Source organism: Ovis aries, chromosome 25 (genome assembly GCF_016772045.2).
Source record: "Ovis aries strain OAR_USU_Benz2616 breed Rambouillet chromosome 25, ARS-UI_Ramb_v3.0, whole genome shotgun sequence".
NCBI classification, from domain to species: Eukaryota; Metazoa; Chordata; class Mammalia; order Artiodactyla; family Bovidae; genus Ovis; species Ovis aries.
The window spans coordinates 6,917,652-6,934,072 of NC_056078.1; positions in this window are offsets into that span (position 1 = coordinate 6,917,652).

Consider the following 16,421-nt stretch of genomic DNA (forward strand, 5'->3'; position numbering starts at 1 on the left):
GCTGAGTTTTCCAAATATGCTGACATATTGAGTGCAGCACTCTAACAGAATCATCTTTTGGGATTTGAAATAGCTCAACTGGAAGAATGAATATTGCTAAAATGACCATACTCTACAGATTCAGTGTAATCCCTAGTAAAGTAAGCACTGGCATTTTTCACAGAATGAGAACAAATAATCCTAAAATTTGTATGGAACCACAGAAGATACTGATAGCCAAAACAATCTTGAGAGAGGAGAACAAAGCTGGAGGAATCATACTTCCAGATTTCAAAGTATAGCACAAAGCTATAGGTACCAAAACAGTATGTTACTGGCCCAAAAAAGCAGACACATAGGTCAATGGGACAAAATAGAAAGCCCAGAAATAAACTCACACTTATATGGTCAGTTAACCTACAACAAAGGAGGCAAAAATATACAGTGGGGAAAAGACAGTCTCTTCAATAAATGGTAAGAAAAATAGACACTAAATGTGAAAGAATAAATCTAGACCACTTTCTTACACCATAAATAAAATAAACCCTACTTGGATAAGACTTGTAAAACTTGAAACCATAAAACTCCTAGAACAAAACGTAAACAGTACACTGTTCAGCATCAGTCTTAGCAATGTTTTTATTGGATCTGTCTCTTCAGGCAAGGGCAGAAGAAGCAAAACCAAGCAGGTGGGACTACATCAAAATAAAAGGCATTTGCACAGTGAAAGAAACCAACAATAAATTGAGAAAGCGAACTACAGAATGGGAGAAGATATTTGCAAATGATATTTCTGCTGGCAATATTCAAAATAGATAAAGCATTGCTTCAACTAAATATAAAACATCTGATCAGAAAAGTGGGCAGAGGACCTGAGCAGACATTTGTCTAAAGGAGACATACAGATGGCTAACAAGAGCATGGAAAGATGCTCAACATCACTAATCATCAGGAAAATGCAAAATCAAAACCATGATGAGATGTTGCCTCACATTTGACAGAACGGTTATTTCAAAATGACAAGAAAAAAGTGTTGGTGAGGATGTGTGGAAAAATGTGCACTGCTGTGCACTGGCACACACAGTGTATACTGCTGATGGGAAAGTAAATGGTGCAGCCACTATGGAAAACAGTATGGAGGGTCCTCAAAAAACTAAAAACAGAACTATCATACAATCCAGAATTCGACTTGTAGGTATTTACCCAAAGAAAATGAAAACACTAATGGAAAAAGATTTATGCATCCCAGTGTTCATAGCAGCATTATCTACAATAGCCAAGATACAAAAGCAACCTAAGCGTCCATCCACAAATGAAAGAATGAATGAACAGGGGAAGGGAGTGAGGTGATGGACAAAATAGGTGAAGGGGATTAAGCGGTACAGATTCCAGTTATAAAATAAATAAATCCCAGGGATGTAATGTATAGCATCAAGAACATAGTCAATAGTCCTATAATAAACTTGTATGGTAACAGATGGTAACTAGACTTACAGCAGCAATCATTTCATGATATATATAAAATCGGTATGTTGTCCATCAGTATGATGTAATATAATAATGTAAGTCAATTATGCTTCAAAAATAATTGGAAGGTATCATATTTTACAAAAAATAGTGCTGCCATGTGAAATACGTCTTTTTCACTATCAACAAAAATGAAGGCAGTGGACCCTATATAATGCATGCAGCCTACTCAGAAACACTACCCTGGTGGTCCAGTGGCTAAGACTGGCTAAGTGGCTCCCAATGCAGGGGGCGTGGGTTCAATTCCTGGTCAGGGGACAAGATCCCCATGCCACAGCGAAAGATCCAGCACATTGCAACAAAATCCACACACAACTCAAACTTGGCACAGCCAAATACATAAACTAAGAATAAACATTTAAAGAAAAAACAAAAAGTTGCTGGTTCTAGGTTAGGAATCCTTGTTCTGGGAAGGAGCCTATTGGGGCAGGAACATCAGGTCATGCGTTTTTGGCCTGGAAAGTTTGTCTTCCTGCCAAGAGAGGAGTGAAGGGCAAAATTAAGTAAGGAAAGCTAAGTGAAGCGAAGTCGCTCAGTAGTGTCCGACTCTTCGCGACCCCATGGATGGTAGCATACCATGCTCCTCTGTCCACGGGATTTTCCAGGCAAGAGTACTGGAGTGGGTTGCCATTTCCTTCTCCAGGGGATCTTCCTGATGCAAGGATCAAACCTGGGTCTCCTGCATTGTAGGCAGACACTTTACCGTCTGAGCCACCAGGGAAGGAAAGCTAAGGGCACCTAGAGAAGCCAAGCAAGGTACTTAGCTGAAATTCCTTTCTCTGTGGAGGTGAAATAAAAGTCCTCAGATCCAACGGTGAACCCACATATGTGTTGTGTGTGTGTGTGTTCAGTTGTGTCCGACTCTTTGTGTCCTCATGAACGGGGGTCCACCAGACTCCTCTGTCCATGGAATTCTCCAGGCAAGAATAGTGGAGTTGGTTGCCATTTCCTGTTCCAGGGCATCTTTCCAACCCAGAGACCATATCTGTGTCTGCTGTGTCTCCTGCGTCTCCTGCATTAGCAGGAGGATTCTTTACCACTGAACCCACCCAGGTGATCCTGCCCCAGTTCAACCTCCCACTCTCTCCAGCCCTCTATTCTAGAATCTCTCCTTTCTCCATGCTTCCCATGGGATTTTTCTGCCTCAGCTACTGGCTGTCCCATCACCTGAGTCCTCAAATGTGCTATCCGAGTAGCTGGGTCTTAGTGAGAAAAAGTTTGGGGGGATGGGAAGGGGAGTTTGATCCCTGATTCCTAACATCTCTTCCAGCTGCACGCACCATGCAGCTGTATGTATCAGAGACAAAAACAGGGTGTGTGTGTGTGTGTGTGTGTGTGTGTGTGTGCAGCAGCCAGAGTGGGCGAGGGGCAGAGCTTTCATCACCAAGACCAAGAGTTCCTGTTTATAAACATTGGCTCACTGTTTAGAGATGTGAGGGGAATTAACCACAAAATTCGACCCACGACTTCAGGCCGTCTATTTTCACATCCGTCACACCACATACACTTTCTCCACCCGAAAGCCACCACATAGAAAATAATTTCTTTCTATCCTAACTATAACCAAAAGGAAGAACATACGAAGGGCTATAGAGGTGGGGAGGGTCATGCCTGGCCAGTGGGATTACTCTGGGAAAAGTTATCAAACTGGCAGGACTTGTACCCCTGTTGGCTAAATAGGTCCATTGGCAGACTCTTTTCAACACTTTCCTGCCCCGCAGCGGCTGTGGAGGTTAGGGGGTAGGGGGCAGCTACCTGTCAGCTCTCTGATGGAAGTGACAGTGGCTTAGGGCATTTTCTCTTTCCAGATCTTTTTGAAGCCCCCGAAGACTTGGAGATCCCAACCACATGTATCTCAATAGGATTTGAAGGGCCATCTTGAGCAGGGAGCCAAAGCACCCATGTGTAGGAAGAACAGAGCTCCAGGTGTGGCTGCCTACAAACCACCTGCGTCCTTACTGGCATGAGATGGTGCCACCTAAACACAGCTTCCTCTTGGGGCCCCCAAACCTGTTCTTACCCTCCCCCTCACCAATTCCCCAGACACTTTCGACACAGACTAACCAAGGACAGGGCCTTATACCTACCTCAGCAGATCTTGGCATATTTGACCAAATAATTCCAAATGGGGGCTTCTTTTGCATAAACTTGTTTGTTTCTTAGGGTTTTTTCCTTTTGAACTTTTTATTTTGTATTGGGGTATTGCCAATTAAGGGGACTTCCCAGGTGGCGCTAGTAGTAAAGCGCCTGCCTGCCAGTTCAGGAGACATAAGAGACACAGGTTCAACTGCTGGATTGGGAAGATCCCCTGGAGGAGGGCATGACAATCCTCTCTAGTATTCCTGCCTGGAAAATCCCATGGACAGAGGAGCCTGGCGGGCACAGAGTCAGACGCAACTGAAACGACAGCTGCAGCAGCATAGCTCATCAACAATGTTGTGACAGTTTAGGATGAACAGCGAAGGGACTCAGCCATATATACTGCTTTTGTGGAAACTTTTATTGATGGGATGCTCCTTAGATCAAGGCCATTTCATCAGGACATACTAAAATTAATAGAAGTCGATGAACATTGAGCATTTAATACATGCCATATTTGGTGCTAAGTGTTTTATATACAGGACCCCATTTTGTCTTTAAAAGAGCCCTGCGAGGGGGATACTATTATTCTCCCTGTTTTGGAATTGAGAAAACTGAGGCTTAGAGAAGTTAAGTAAGTTGCCCAAAGTCACACAGTCAGCAGCAGGGCCAAGTCCTGAGCTTGTTTTATGTCAAAACTTCTTTTCCCACTCTCTCCATTGTACACACATAAAATTGTTTTCTGGAAGGTTCTAAGCCTCTCCTCCATTCAGTCCTAGATAGGAGTAGCAGAAAAGCATCTTCCATGGCAGAGGGAACCTGGAAGACATAACAACAGGAAACACACAGCAAACAGAAGGTTAGTGCTGTGGCTGATTGTCCAGAACCTCAAAACATTCAGCAGGATCACCCCTCACACGTGGCCCCGACCACAGGCAGCATCCCCGCTCTAGACAGGCTGTGGATCTGATGATGCCGCTCAGGCTGGAGCACGATTGCTCTCTGAAATGTTTCCAGCAAATGCTCCTAGCCTCCTCTCTTCCGTCCATCTTTCCTGTCTGCCTCCTACCTTCCTCTCCTCTGCTAATCCGGAGGGACCAGTTTTTGCGGGGTGACCTTGAGACACGCCCCCTTCTGCATCTATTTCCTCATCCAGTTTGTAAAATGAGCGGAGCTGTTGGGTCCTGAGAGTGGCTGTGTGGATTAAACACGGTGCGAAAATGACCAACACTAGCACATAGCCGATCATCAGAAAGTGATCCCATTTGTTTTCTTGCCTTCTCTCCTCCCTTTATATTTTCCCTTCCTTCTCTTGGCCTTAGACCATAATGGCAATTTCCCCACCAGGGACACCCCCAGTCACTTTCCCAATGTGTGAGTCATGGATGGGGGATTACCTGGGACCACCTTCCTTTTCAGATCTCACAATCTGGGTGTTAAACGCCACGTGGTGGCGAAAGGAGAACACACGCTGTGAACAGATGGGACATTTTAACTATCTTCTAAAATCATTTTAGATTTTGAGTTGGAAGGTAACCTCCTAGGGCTCCTCTTCCTCAGGCACTGCTGGGAAGAATGATGAAGTAATTCAGCCACGCCCGGAGGAGTTGGTATCCCTGGAAATTGTCCTCCTGTTGGATGGCACAACTCACTCATCCAAGTTGCATCGTTGGGAGGTGGGCCGGCCCTCAGCCCCTCTCCCCCTGAAACTTCTTAGCCTCATTATCGGTGGCAGGAAGTTCCATCTCACAAAGGTGACTGCCCCTGGTGTTTGGGCAGTCTCTGGGGATTGAGATGACCCAAAAGAAGGGGACTTGCCACGTCAACCAGAAGGAGCAGAAACAGGTGAAACGTAGGAGGTGGACCAGGTGAGGAATTTTCGGGTGCCAGCTGGAAAGGGTTCTGGCTGGAAGGTGATTTGAGGAGAAGAGCTCTGAAACATGGATGGTGGTGGTTTTGTTTGGGTTTTGGGTTTTGGGTCTCCCTGGTGGCTCAGATGGTAAAGAGCCAGCCTGCAAGGCAGGAGACCCAGGTTTGATCCCTAGGTCGGAAAGATCCCCTGGAGAAGGGAATGGCTACCCACTCCAGTGTTCTTGCCTGGAGAATCCCATGGACAGAGGAGCCTGGTGGGCTATGGGGTCAGTCGCAAAGAGTTGGACTTGACTGAATGACTTTCACTTTACTCAGACTAGGAAGATGGTTCTTTCTGATGAGAAACAGTTGCACACCCTTCCAGTCTGGGGGCACTCCAACAGCAGGGATGTACGAGTTTCATAGCCCATATTCCAAAGGGCACATCTAGCCATAACTTCATGTTCTCCTGTGGGAATGCTCCCCATTACTGCCTTTCAGTTCTTGCTTGGGTAGCTGAGGAGTCGGGCCAGGTGGGCAAGTAGGGGGACCCACTTTGGGTGCAAACTTACGGAGGTTGAAGCTCTCCAAGGACAGAGCTAGAGCTGAGAGAAGAAGGTTGTCAGATGAGGAATCTTGGACCCAGGGAAAGGCTGGCTGCTCCAGGACACAAAGGCCCCAGAAGGTATTCCAGGATCCCTGGGCTCCAGCATCCTGCTTTCTCAGTTTCACCCCGAGTCCCGTCCAGAGTTCTGTGCATTAGTGTAACCAGAAACACAAGCTTGCCTGCTCTTCCCAGGGCTGAATGGAGCAGCATAGAGAGAGAGGCCACTGCCCGTGAAAGGCAATCACACCCAAAAGCAAGCTCTCTCTCACTCCCCAGGACCGGCAGCTCCCCAGGACACCCACAGATTAAGATGTTCCAGCTGCTCAGCCCCCCTAAATGCTCTTTCTCTTCCAGTCACCTCATCCGTGTCACTCTTTTGAAGCTGCGCTCCTATTCCATGAGCACCCCAGATCTTAAGATGCTTCTCTCCCACATCCCTTCCTTTCTTCCAAATGACAAGCAGGTGTAAATGCGGGGTACCTATTTTTCAAAACCAGGAGGAAGGTAGGATGCAGGTCTAGGAAGATGGGTAAGAGGGAAAGAGAGAGAGAGACAAAGAGAGAGAGCGGATGGCAGTACAGGGCTGGAGCTGGACCTCTTTCTAACTTGGAAGGCAGAGGAGGGAGGAGGTGTGCTGGGCTTAAAAGGCTAAGGCTGCGGCCATGTGGGCCTGGGGTTCCTGTATGTTCCCCAGGCTAGGGCACTCCATGTGGGCGGCTCAGAGGCGCCCCACACCTGGAACACAGTCACCAGTTTTCTTTACTCGACATTTACTGTCAACTTGGGTATACCTTTCATCTTTCTAATTACTTCTTCATGACAAATACATGTGTATACATTGTCTCATGAGCGCACTCGTGTGTGTGTGTGTGTGTGTGTGTGTGTGTGTGTGTGTGTCCTTACAAGAAAAACTTATCCTCTGTAGTAAAAAAAAAAAAAACACACCAGTATTAATTATGTTTTGGATTGACTTCACAGAGGTCTGGGAACATAATTTCAATAAAGACTATACTCATGATTCCAATGCTATTATTCCCATTTGAATTTTAACCCTAAGAATTTTCCAGCCTGTCAGCCAAACCAACACTTGGGCAGACTGACAGTTTTCAGAAGCTAAAATCATTCCAGCCTTCGCCTGCCTCCTAGGAGAGGCTTGGGATTCTGGAGCTCAGGCGGGACTGAGTCCCTGCCCCCATGGCTTTGCCCACTTCCTGTGGCTTCCTGGCCCACTTTAGCCTTCAGATAGATGAGATGCTCTTGAATGTGTGGGCAGATCTGCCTTCGAATGTACTGGAATGCTGTCTACTCCTCGCTCCTCTCCATGTGCCCTGCTCCATGACTTGGTCACAGAGCTCTGAGAAAACCCCATTCCCCTCCGGTGACCCTCACTGGTCACCCGGGGCAGGTGGAGGGCTGTCGTGTGGAGCAATCAACAAGAGGGACTCCTTCACTCTCATTTGTAAGCCCCTTCTGGACTCCAAAGGAAGGTAGAATGGCTCCTCAAGCTTGCCCCAGGGGTATGGAAAACCCTACCTGTGGATGGGCTGAACCAATAATCCCAAATTCTATAGCTTCTGTGCCAAACCAGGCTTCCTTTGGTTCCCTTGTTTCTACAACACGTTTCTTCAATTTTGTAGAACATAATTCATTATATATCCATTAGGTATACAGATCCTCATTTATACATATGGTGAACATATGTATGTATGTGTATATATATAGCATGCACACATACATATATACACAAAATGTGGACAGTGTGTTCCAACTCAAAGACCCACACACTCACACCCACCACATAACCACAGTCCTCTAAGGACTTCACAGCCACCCAACTCTCTATCAGCTGCAGGCTCCGTGAGGGCCTCCTGGCCTCTGTGACTCAGTTCTGTGCATTCACAGTGGTATTTGCTGCATTTCTGGGCATTTTCCTAAGAGGAGAGGACTTCTGTTTAGTTGTCAGTGAAAACAGAATTTTCTCCTTATAATTTTACATATCTGATAACTGAAAGAACTCTGCGCTGACAAGATTCTGCTCCACACATTGCAAATTCTGCTTCTACTTTCCTGTGGATCAGGTTCTGGACACAGAAGCCACAGGATCTATTTATATGATGATATGACCCCAGGCCCTGTACCTCTAGATGATGAGGCCCCTTGAGCCAGGATGGGAACCAGGAGGAGTAACCCTGGAAGTCATTTCTACATCAGAACAGCTAGGAATCATTTGATATATATAGAAGAGACTGCAAACTGATAAATACCCCTCAGTCCAAACTCAATATCTTCCCAACTTAATTTTCCCTTCACCATATCCCCAAAATACTCAAAGCCACTTCAACACCATGAGAAACTAGTAAGGTGTGTCAAGGCAAAGTAGGGTTGGAAAAAGACAAAAGTCTTAACCTACTTATCTTGCTTCTGCAAACTTTACAAAGCACATGCCCATATGAACTGATTATTATGATGCCTCAAGGTCCACAGAATAGATGGTGCAAGTGAGGGAGCCTGAGGTTAAAATTTATTAACCTCCTGGTACCCATCTCTGAAAATAGAATTTGGCAACAGTTGATAAAAGGAATAAAGAAAATCAAGGATTCCAGCAGAAAGCAAAGCTGCAGCAGAGATGTGGAATGCTCAGGACTGTGTGGTGAGCAGAAGTTCATTTGGGGAAACAGTTGCATGCCAGAGGGTGGAGAGAATGAATATCTGAAAGGCAGGCCAAGTGCAAATCACAAAGGGTTGCAACTGTTGGGGTGAGACATCTTGATGTCGACTGTACAGCAAGAAGCTTTGAAGATCTGCCCAAGACTCAAGGCTGGGGACAGCCCCTCTCTCTCTCCATCATAGTCAAATTCTGGAAAAGTGAATTTGGGATGGGGTGGTTGGGAGGTAGGGAGACCAACTCAGTGGCATCAGCTGCCACTCCTCTGTTTTAGAATTCTTTGCAACAGACATTTGACAGAAACATACACTCCTTGAGTCACTAGTGACTTGACTCACTAGGCATCAGTCCTGGGGAGTGCTGAAGCTTCTTCCTGCTCTGACCCTGTGAACCCTCTGATGTGACCTTGATCCAGCTTTACCTTGTGGGGTCAAGATCTTGGGAACTGTGCTCCAAAGACTGTCATGATCCTCTCCAGGTACCAACTCTCAGCAACATTGTCCTAATCAACCTCACCTCCGCCAGCACTCTTGCTGTCAGTCTTCCCAGGCCAGGAGGCAAGAGGATGTGGTGGCTTCATTCCAGAAGAAGCAAAGGGTCTGCATGGGGTGGTAACCTTGGAAATGGCATGGAGGGGACCAAGGGGAGAGACAGCTGACTTGGCAGCCAAGAGTATTCAGATAGCAAAGAGGATGGAAGGAAGAATATTTGTGTGTTTAGCTGCAGGAGCGACACACAAAGTACGAACTGGTGCAGTTGGTGGCGGATGGGTGCACTTGGAGGAAAATGGAGTCCAGCTGCCTCATGTTAGAGCTTCGTGTTCATGAGCTTTGATCACGGGGAGGGTAGAGCATCTCCTTTACCTCTTAGCCTACACTCTCTCCCCAGGTGTTGTGACCAGTAACTCCAGAGTAGTAGTGAACACTTGAGTTGCTTCCACTCCCTGGCTATTGTGAACAAGGCTGCTATGAACAGAAGTGTGCAAATATCTGTTTGAGACCCTGGGTATATGCCCAGAAGTTGAATTGCTGGATCATATGGTCATTCTATATTTAATTTTTAAGCAACTGTTGAATATTGTAACTAGCACACCTGTCATAAAATAAATACAAGTGCGGCTCAGCATCTCCACATGCTGTCTAGTCAGCATCTCAAAGGCAAAATATCTCAAACCAAAGTCTTGATTTTCCCCCAGTCCTATTCCTCCCCAGTGTTCCCCACCTCCATAAATGAAATCACCAAGGTGGCCAAGGCTGAAATATTTGGCATTATCCATGACTCCCCTCTTTCTTTCATTCTCCACAGCTAACCCCTCAATGAATCCTTATAAGCTCTACTCTCACAACAGGGCCCAAACCAAATCCCTTCTTGCTACCTTGCTGCTACCACTAGGTCCATCCCATCACTGCCTCTCACCCCAACTGTTACAATAGCACCCCACAACGTCCTCACTCCCTTTTAAAGTATTTTTGTTTATGTATTTGGCCACACCAGGTCCTAGTCGAGTCAGGTAGGACCTTTGATCTTTGTTGTGGCATGCAGGATCTGCAGTGGTGGCTTACAACCGCTTAGTTGCGGCATGTGGGCTCTCGTTCCCTGACCAAAGACCGAACCCCTGGTGCCTGCACTGGGAGTGTGGAGTCTTAGCCACTGGACCACAAGGAAAGTACCAAGATGTCCTCATTCTTGGCCTTCTACCTTCTACTTTCATCCAGCTGCTAGAGGGATGCATTTTAAACGTCAGTTGGATTGTACCACTCCTCTAATCAACACTTCCAAAGGCTTCTTATCATAATTAGAAAAAACCCACAGCCCCTCCCCCACACACACACCAAAATCAATAGCCTGGCATAGGAGAAAGCCCATTGCCTGGCCTCTTATCCCACCACTGTTGCCCTACCCGCCCATCTGGCCTTGACTCTTCCTCAGACATTGGTTAGCTGGTGCCTCGGGGTCTTGACCTTGGGAGATGCTTCCCATAACTTTTAACACAGCTTATTACAATGCCAGCCCCTCTAAGTGGCTCCCCATAATGATCCTATCTGGGATAACAGCCCCACCTCCCAGCCTTCTAACTCGACCTCACTCCTCTTCATACATGTGGCACAGTACCTGATTCTCCATCTCTCCTTCCAGAGGGTAAGCTCCATGAGGACAGGGAGAGGCTTTGGTGGCTGCCATGTCCCTAGGGCACAGGATGGTGTCCCTCCTCCCCGATAGCATCAGCTCAACTCTGACGCTAGGCAGTTCAGTTTTGTAGACCCAGGAAAGGAGAAAGTGCCGAAATCCACTTCCTTGACACCTGGGCAGATTTTGGGGTTCCCAGGCCCTGCACCCAGTGCCTTTTTTTTTTAACTTATTGGAGTGTAGTTGATTTAGAACACTGTGTTAATTTCTGCTGTATGACGTCAATAAGTTATATACATCTTTTTAGAATCTTTTACCATATAGACCATTATAGAGTATTGAATAGAGTTCCCTGTGCTATGCAATGGGTCCTCATTAGTTCCCTATTTTATATATAATAATGTGTATATGTCAACCCCAGTCTCCCAGTGATCCCCACCCCCTACACCCTGCGACAACTGTAAGCTTGTTTTCTACATCTATAACTCTATTTCTCTTTTGGAGATAAGCTCATTCGTACCCTTTTTAAGATTCCACATATAAGCGATGTCATACATTTGTCTCCATATGATTTACTTCGCTCAGTATGATAATCTCTAAGTCCATCCATGTTGCCTCAAATGGCATTATTTTGTTCTTTTTTATGGTCAAGTAATATTCCATTGTGACTTTTAACTTACAGAATCCAGAGTGCACACAGAGATGACTTTCAGTGCTTTAGGAAGGTTTCAGGCCCACATACAGCTCCAGACCCTAACTAACATATTGGTGGCTTTCAGTCACCCAGCCCCTGTGGCAAGACTGAGGCTCTAGGGTCCATGTTCTCCTCACCAGATTAGACCACCTCCTGAGGCCCTCTGGCTTATCGGAGAAGACCCTGATGCTGGGAAAGATTGAAGGCAGGAGGAAAAGGGGACGACAGAGGATGAGATGGCTGGATGGCATCACTGACTCAATGGACAGGAGTCTGAGCAGTCTCCGGGCATTGGTGATGGACAGGGAAGCTTGGCATGCTGTAGTCCACGGGGTCGCAAAGAGTCAGATACAACTAAGCAACTGAATTGACTGAGGCCCTCGGACCTCCTTTCGAATATAAGTGTTTGGGGCTAGCTCTGGGCAGCACTTCCCTCATGAATTGTATTCTTCGGAGCACTAAGATTCCCAGATAAGGAGTGGAGTGATACTTAAGGAAGGAGCGGAGGGGGCAGAGACTGGAGAAGCAAAATCAGAAATGGCTTCCAAAGTGCTCTGAGGTTATGCTGGGTTTGAAAAACCTTTGTCCTAAAGTCCAGAACTTCAGTGTGAGCCTGGCATCAGAAAGTGGGAAGACCTGATGATAAATCGTCCTGACCGAGAAGCACTTTGAGCTTCTTGAAAAGACCGTGAATGAGGCCAGAACTGGGCATTATTCTTTCAGAGCCTTGTCTCCCCTACACAAGTTGCTTGAGTGTTCTTCTTTTTTTTTAAATTATTTTTTATTTCTGGTGGCGCTGGGTCTTCGTTACTGTGTGGGGGCTTTCTCTAGCTGCGGTGAGTGGAGATTACTCTTCACTGTGATGGATAGACTTCTCATTGCAGTGGCTTCTCTTGTTGTAGAGCATGGGCTCTGGGTCACACAGGCTCAGTTGCTCCTTAGCATGTGGGATCTTCCCAGGCCAGGGATTGAACCCGTGTCCCCTATATTGGCAGACAGATTCCTATCCACTGTACCACCAAGGAAGTCCCGCTTAAGTTTTCTAATAGTCACTGGGTTCATCTCTTCAAGACTGACCCTGTAATTTATTGTTCAAACAAGTGCATTTTTGAGAATAAGGGGCTTCCCTGGTGGTTCACCTGGTAATGAGCTGATGGTTCAATCCCTGGATTGGGAAGATCCCCTAAAGAAGGAAATGGCAACCCACTCCAGTATTCTTGCCTGGAAAATTCCCTGGACAGAGGAGCCTGGTAGGCTACAGTCTCTGGGATTGCAGAGTCAGACATGACTGAGCATGCACGCCCACACACTTCAGTTACTCTGGGACAACAGTAGGGATTGGACTGTCGGGGTTAACAGGTTGCAGTCTCCTTGCTGTCTTTTCTAACCATGAGGAGTTGAGTGATGATCTAGCATTTTAACGCACCAAACAAGGAAGTGAAATTCTTAGCCCTGCCCCCACCAGAGGGTACAGCTTCATCACTGCTGCTGGTGTCCCTGCCACCCTCTGCTCCTTCCCTGTGCCCAGGTCTAATCAATCCCTTTCCCTAAAGGTCTAAATTCTTGTTTGAGTCTTCTGCCTCAAATATCAGCAGAGGAGTGCCGATTTCAACCACTCTTTCCTGACCCCCACAGATTTTCCACAGCATGGCCCCTTGAAATGACGCATTCTGGGTGCTATATGAATGTCCGCTCTCAGTGAGCTGGCTGTCTGGTGGGGGAGCTTGGCCCTGCTGGTGTTGCCCTAGGTCCCTGACCACACACTTTGGAAACATCTCTTCAGCAGGGTCCCGCTTACACTGCTCTCTTATAAAGGTCTGTTCCCACGCCTCAAGAAGGAGCAGAGAGCACCAGAGCTGCAGAATGCAACTTTGCTAAGATCAAAGCGAGAGCCGGCTGAGGCTTGAAGTCTACAGCTCCCCAGCGATCCCTTTGTGCTTGCCAGGTGAGCAGACTTGATAGTGAGCGGACATGCAGAGACCAGCAAGACCTGAGCCCAAGGAAGAGGGTTTTCTGCAGCTTGATGGCTCCGTCAGGGGTGCTTCAACACCACTGCAGCCCAGCACATAGTAGGTGCTCAGTCAATTTCAGCTGAGTCACTGAGTGATCGGCTTCATCAATCATGCTCCCAAAGCTGTTGAGTCAATGTTGTGGGTGGGGTCAAGAGCGTCACAGTGAATTCTGGAATGTTAGAGCTCTGAGAGATCTTGTGTGTGTCTGTGTGTGTGTGTGCACGCACACGTGTGTGTGCTCAGTCGTGTCCAACTCTTTGCAACCCCATGGACCATAGCCCACCAGGTTCCTCTGTCCATGGGATTCTCCAGGCAAGAATACTGGAGTGGATTGCCATTTCCTCCTCCAGGGGATCTTCCCAACCCAGGGATAGAACCCTCATTTTCTGCATTGGCAGACGGATTCTTTACCATTGCACCACCTGGGAAGCCCATAAGAGATCTTGGAAATCATCAAATGCAGCACACATAAACACACACACACACACACACACACACACACACACACACACACACACACCTGACAATTTCAGATGTGTAACCCAGGAGAGGGCCCTGAGAGGTAAGATGGCCGGCCCAAATTTTGCTAATGTCAGGGACTAAACAAGGCTTGGCTCTCCTGACAGCTAATCCTGTACTTCTCTGTCTACACCACATGCCCCAGGCCAGCTGGCCCTTTGACCACCACAATTTGCCTTCCTTACAATTTTACTAGGGATACCGTTTTTCATTTTTGTTTCTCTAATGCCTCCATGGTGTTTAAACACTCCTGTGTTATGGTAATAAGAGAATTTCTGTTTGACCCTAGGCCGAATATTCACCATCTCTGGGCCTTCCCTTGGATCTATAGAATAAATATGATACTGCTGACCTGTATGCAATGTGGCTGTATTCTAGTGTATATATAATTGCAGAAAGATTTTTGGAAATGCAAACTCCAGGAATGGTGCTCAAGTAGACGCCTGGTGCTGAGAGTATTTCTTGGAGAAACTGAAAGGGGACTTTTCTGTCTGTGATAGAAGAAACGGAAGATGGTTCTGAGCAAATCTAAGCTCACACAAACTCTGTGTATCTGAGCACCCAGCCTGGAGCCCAGAGTCACCTTTCGGTGGGGGAGGAAGGAATCTGGTAGGGGTCCGAGAATGCAAGCATCCTGTGGAGAGGGCTTGACAACACCCTGACTCTCCTCTACGCAGGGCCCGGAGTGCTGCCCGGTAGGGTCTGTCCCGGCCGCCTGCCCACAGTGCCAGCCAGCAAGGGAACAGCCTCCCTTGTCAGCTGGGCTCCCAGCGTTGCAGATGGAGGGGGAGCTGGCTGCTTTTAATTAGAGGCACTGCCTTCCTGTTTTCCATTGGCGGCCAGTTTCTGAGTTTCCCCGCACCCTCTGCTGCTTCCCAAAAGCAATTTCTTTCTCTCTTTTTTTAAAGAATCCAAACTGTCTGGAATGAGAAAGGAGAAAGCTATCATTATGTGAGCTGCGTGGTGGCTTCTGTTGCCTCTGCAGTCATTTAGAGGTGGTCAAAGGGAGGACTCCACTGTCCAGATGTGGCCTATGGTTCTGCTGTTAATTCTCTCCTCCCCATCCCATGGGCTCTTCTTCTACCACTGAACCCCTGTGGGGAGAATATCGCGGCACCAGGCTCTGATCCTGGTTAGAACTCACTTCCTCACATGAAGCCCAGGTCCATTTAGAACAGAGGGACTTCAGGAGGGCTGTCAGAGTTAGCAAACAAGAGCACAGGGCACCCAGTTTCACGTGAACTTCAGACACACCGCATAACTTTCAGTGTATGTCCTAAGTGTTGCATGTATACTTTTAAGAATATACCATGTAGGACATACTTGCTTACAAAAATGATTCTTTGGTGACCTGAAATTCACATGTAACCTGATGTCCTGTATTTTATCTGGCAAACTCTTTTCTGAGGTCCACAGAGTCCCAGACCACAAACCTGAAAGTCTGCTCTCCCCAGGAGTGGGTTGTGTGGATTTATCCCATCTGGGAGAGGTCAGCAAAGCCAAGGGGAGGAGAGAGATGGCTGTCTTGTGTCACCAGGATGAAAAAGAGACTTCTCAAATCTAAAGGCATCCATGTTATAGGTACTTTGGCTTGTTCAGACAAATCAGCATACAAGGGGGAAATGACGAGATGGTTCCAGGCCACAGGCCCTATGGATGAACCTGATCTGCCCGGAGGCCAGTGGCTTGACCAAAGAAGGAGAAAGAAGGACACAGGCTAATCTGGGGGGATGCAGGCCTTAGGTCAGTAATTCCTAGCCGTTTTGGTCCCTCCATTCCTGCCATGGTCTGCTTTGATGCTACTCATAATGCACCTCATTATGCCTTAGATGGCTGACAGCCTTAATCTTCATTTAGTTCAAGTTTAATTTGATTTGAGAACAGGTTTACACAGAACATGCTCAGACAAAAGAGAAGATTCAGAATCTCTGCACTGGAAACTGGAAAGTTCTAGAAGATTCCAGAAGGACAGGCAGAGCAAGTAAGGCAAAGGCTCAATCCCCCAGGTCCTTCTTTTTCTGGAGGAGATGGCCAAGGGGAGTCTGGAAGGACAGCAGTACTCCCCTTGCAAACAAGGCAGATGGGAGGCAAGCGAGGTCCCCCACACCCCACCCCAGACAACCCTCAGACCTGAGAGCAGATGGAAAAGCTTCTCAGGCAGCAGAATGTGCAGCCTGCTGTTATTCATAAACCGTCATGGAGCTTGAGAGGCGGTCTACCAAGTTTCCCCTTATGTAAATGACAGTTTACAATGCACAGGGCCCACATGTTGCGTAAACCAGGCCTGATATTTTAAACCCTCCCTGTTCGCAGAGGGTGTTGTGCTTTGTTCTCCTCTCCAGTTTCCCACTTCAGGAACTG